The 4,901-nt window shown below is 42.3% G+C and overlaps 1 long non-coding RNA gene across 1 annotated transcript; it reads left to right on the top strand.

The window, feature by feature from the left end:
- Nucleotides 1-3,789: 3,789 nt before the first annotated feature.
- On the top strand, nucleotides 3,790-4,356 carry LOC127916353 (uncharacterized). The gene is made up of 3 exons (XR_008094676.1): nucleotides 3,790-3,954; nucleotides 4,011-4,066; nucleotides 4,151-4,356. It is a non-coding gene; the product is annotated as an uncharacterized LOC127916353 (long non-coding RNA).
- The last annotated feature ends 545 nt before the right edge of the window (nucleotides 4,357-4,901 follow it).

The raw sequence follows: 4,901 nt of genomic DNA, 5'->3' as shown, positions 1-4,901 counted from the left end.
TGACTAGGTATCAGTAACTGACTAGGTATCAGTAACTGACTAGGTATCAGTAACTGATTAGGTATCAGTAACTGACTAGGTATCAGTAACTGACTAGGTATCAGTAACTGACTAGGTATCAGTCTAGGTATCAGTAACTGATTAGGTATCAGTCTAGGTATCAGTAACTGACTAGGTATCAGTAACTGACTAGGTATCAGTAACTGACTAGGTATCAGTAACTGACTAGGTATCAGTCTAGGTATCAGTAACTGACTAGGTATCAGTCTAGGTATCAGTAACTGACTAGGTATCAGTAACTGACTAGGTATCAGTAACTGATTAGGTATCAGTCTAGGTATCAGTAACTGACTAGGTATCAGTAACTGATTAGGTATCAGTCTAGGTATCAGTAACTGACTAGGTATCAGTCTAGGTATCAGTAACTGACTAGGTATCAGTAACTGATTAGGTATCAGTCTAGGTATCAGTAACTGACTAGGTATCAGTCTAGGTATCAGTAACTGACTAGGTATCAGTAACTGACTAGGTATCAGTCTAGGTATCAGTAACTGACTAGGTATCAGTAACTGACTAGGTATCAGTCTAGGTATCAGTAACTGACTAGGTATCAGTCACTGACTAGGTATCAGTCTAGGTATCAGTAACTGACTAGGTATCAGTCTAGGTATCAGTAACTGACTAGGTATCAGTCTAGGTATCAGTAACTGACTAGGTATCAGTCTAGGTATCAGTAACTGACTAGGTATCAGTAACTGACTAGGTATCAGTCTAGGTATCAGTAACTGACTAGGTATCAGTAACTGACTAGGTATCAGTCTAGGTATCAGTAACTGACTAGGTATCAGTCACTGACTAGGTATCAGTCTAGGTATCAGTAACTGACTAGGTATCAGTCTAGGTATCAGTAACTGACTAGGTATCAGTAACTGACTAGGTATCAGTAACTGATTAGGTATCAGTCTAGGTATCAGTAACTGACTAGGTACCAGTAACTGACTAGGTACCAGTAACCAGTAACTGACTAGGTATCAGTAACTGACTAGGTATCAGTAACTGACTAGGTATCAGTAACTGACTAGGTATCAGTCTAGGTATCAGTAACTGACTAGGTATCAGTTTAGGTATCAGTAACTGACTAGGTATCAGTCTATGTATCAGTAACTGACTAGGTATCAGTCTAGGTATCAGCAACTGACTAGGTATCAGTCTAGGTATCAGTAACTGACTAGGTATCAGTAACTGATTAGGTATCAGTCTAGGTATCAGTAACTGACTAGGTATCAGTAACTGATTAGGTATCAGTCTAGGTATCAGTAACTGATTAGGTATCAGTAACTGATTAGGTATCAGTCTAGGTATCAGTAACTGACTAGGTATCAGTAACTGACTAGGTATCAGTCTAGGTATCAGTAACTGATTAGGTATCAGTAACTGACTAGGTATCAGTCTAGGTATCAGTAACTGACTAGGTATCAGTAACTGACTAGGTATCAGTAACTGAGTAGGTATCAGTTTAGGTATCAGTAACTGATTAGGTATCAGTCTAGGTATCAGTAACTGAGTAGGTATCAGTAACTGATTAGGTATCAGTCTAGGTATCAGTAACTGACTAGGTATCAGTAACTGACTAGGTATCAGTAACTGACTAGGTATCAGTCTAGGTATCAGTAACTGACTTGGTATCAGTTTAGGTATCAGTAACTGACTAGGTATCAGTCTAGGTATCAGTAACTGACTAGGTATCAGTAACTGACTAGGTATCAGTCTAGGTATCAGTAACTGACTAGGTATCAGTAACTGACCAGGTATCAGTAACTGACTAGGTATCAGTCTAGGTATCAGTAACTGACTAGGTACAGTAAGTAACTGACTAGGTATCAGTAACTGACTAGGTATCAGTCTAGGTATCAGTAACTGACTAGGTATCAGTCTAGGTATCAGTAACTGACTAGGTATCAGTCTATGTATCAGTAACTGACTAGGTATCAGTCTAGGTATCAGCAACTGACTAGGTATCAGTCTAGGTATCAGTAACTGACTAGGTATCAGTAACTGATTAGGTATCAGTCTAGGTATCAGTAACTGACTAGGTATCAGTAACTGATTAGGTATCAGTCTAGGTATCAGTAACTGATTAGGTATCAGTAACTGATTAGGTATCAGTCTAGGTATCAGTAACTGACTAGGTATCAGTAACTGACTAGGTATCAGTCTAGGTATCAGTAACTGATTAGGTATCAGTAACTGACCAGGTATCAGTCTAGGTATCAGTAACTGACCAGGTATCAGTAACTGACTAGGTATCAGTAACTGAGTAGGTATCAGTTTAGGTATCAGTAACTGATTAGGTATCAGTCTAGGTATCAGTAACTGAGTAGGTATCAGTAACTGATTAGGTATCAGTCTAGGTATCAGTAACTGACTAGGTATCAGTAACTGACTAGGTATCAGTAACTGACTAGGTATCAGTCTAGGTATCAGTAACTGACTTGGTATCAGTTTAGGTATCAGTAACTGACTAGGTATCAGTCTAGGTATCAGTAACTGACTAGGTATCAGTAACTGACTAGGTATCAGTCTAGGTATCAGTAACTGACTAGGTATCAGTAACTGACCAGGTATCAGTAACTGACCAGGTATCAGTCTAGGTATCAGTAACTGACTAGGTACCAGTAACTGACTAGGTATCAGTAACTGACTAGGTATCAGTAACTGACTAGGTATCAGTCTAGGTATCAGTAACTGACTAGGTATCAGTCTAGGTATCAGTAACTGACTAGGTATCAGTAACTGACTAGGTATCAGTAACTGACTAGGTATCAGTAACTGATTAGGTATCAGTAACTGACTAGGTATCAGTAACTGACTAGGTATCAGTAACTGACTAGGTATCAGTCTAGGTATCAGTAACTGATTAGGTATCAGTCTAGGTATCAGTAACTGACTAGGTATCAGTAACTGACTAGGTACCAGTAACTGACTAGGTATCAGTAACTGATTAGGTATCAGTCTAGGTACCAGTAACTGACTAGGTATCAGTAACTGACTAGGTATCAGTCTAGGTATCAGTAACTGACTAGGTATCAGTCTAGGTATCAGTAACTGACTAGGTATCAGTAACTGAGTAGGTATCAGTTTAGGTATCAGTAACTGATTAGGTATCAGTAACGGACTAGGTATCAGTAACTGATTAGGTATCAGTAACTGACTAGGTATCAGTCTAGGTATCAGTAACTGACCAGGTATCAGTAACTGACTAGGTATCAGTCTAGGTATCAGTAACTGATTAGGTATCAGTAACTGATTAGGTATCAGTCTGGGTATCAGTAACTGATTAGGTATCCGTTTAGGTATCAGTAACTGACTTGGTACCAATAACTGATACACTACTAAATGAGTGGTGGGTTTGTCTTGCTGCTGTGTACTTTTGAAAGTGTCTAAGCCATATGAGGAAACCCCCCCCCCCACACAAACACGTCCTCTGCCGCCCTCTTCCCCTGTTCCTCCCTCCTCTCATTGCCTTGACTGTTGGGCTCCTCTCAAGCTGTTTCCTGTCTCCTGGACCACAGTGCTCTCTGAGGAGTCCGCTGGGTTGTAGGCCTGAAGGGCTAGTTAGTACCACGTGGTCTGGGCCTGCAGTATTACATAGCTGCAGAGCTACGGGCTCTATACTGTTCTCTGAGGGTACAGGGGTTTAGTGCACAGCCTGGGTTGGAGGGCTGGCTTTCCCAGACCCAGGGATGGGTCTCAAGGAGCAGCTGTGACAGGAAGGGAAGTCCAGGCTGTTCCCGGAATCCAGGTGCTTTTTTTTGTATTAGGAGCCGCAAGTTGGGCAATAGGTTACCACACAGGACCCACCTGGAATAGGTTACCACACAGGACCCTTCTGGAATAGGTTACCACACAGGACCCTCCTGGAATAGGTTACCACACAGGACCCTCCTGGAATAGGTTACCACACAGGACCCTTCTGGAATAGGTTACCACACAGGACCCTCGTGGAATAGGTTACCACACAGGACCCTCCAGGAATAGGTTACCACACAGGACCCTCCTGGAATAGGTTACCACACAGGACCCTTCTGGAATAGGTTACCACACAGGACACTCCTGGAATAGGTTACCACACAGGACCCTCCTGGAATAGGTTACCACACAGGACCCTCCTGGAATAGGTTACCACACAGGACACTCCTGGAATAGGTTACCACACAGGACCCTCCTGGAATAGGTTACCACACAGGACCCTCCTGGAATAGGTTACCACACAGGACACTCCTGGAATAGGTTACCACACAGGACCCTCCTGGAATAGGTTACCACATAGGACCCTCCTGGAATAGGTTACCACACAGGACCCTCCAGGAATAGGTTACCACACAGGACCCAGCGTGTGACAGAGACTCTCTGATCACTTAGCAGTTGAAGTGAAGCGGAATATAAAATGTTTGGATATGGGGCGAAGTGACATTCCTCCCACTCCTGTCCTCGCCTCGGAGAGACACAGACACACACAGACACGTAGTGCCACCGTGTCGGAGAGGGATTTCAACACAGGAAGTGAGTCTAAGTGAGCCAATGACGGAGGTCTCAATCAAGCCCTGCACTCAACACAAAGGAAACACAACAGCTCAGCGCCACCCTGCACATCGTGGGTGTTATGTTGTCACCGGTTGGAACAGCCTAGTACTTTTACTCATCTACTCAATCACATGATTACATTAATACATTAAAGCCTAATAACACGGAGGTTGGTTCTGGTCCCCCAAAATAACTTTATTATTATTTCAGATCATATTTGAGAAATAGGGATTTTGTGAGTACTTCTCTATTAAAAGGGATTTTGTGAGTACTTCTCTATTAAAAGGGATTTTGTGAGTACTTCTCTATTTAAAAGG

The sequence above is a fragment of the Oncorhynchus keta genome, chromosome 4 (assembly GCF_023373465.1).
Source record: "Oncorhynchus keta strain PuntledgeMale-10-30-2019 chromosome 4, Oket_V2, whole genome shotgun sequence".
Lineage (NCBI taxonomy): Eukaryota > Metazoa > Chordata > Actinopteri > Salmoniformes > Salmonidae > Oncorhynchus > Oncorhynchus keta.
The sequence above is the reverse complement of the archived record's forward strand: the minus strand, read 5'-3'. Positions and strand labels throughout refer to the sequence as shown.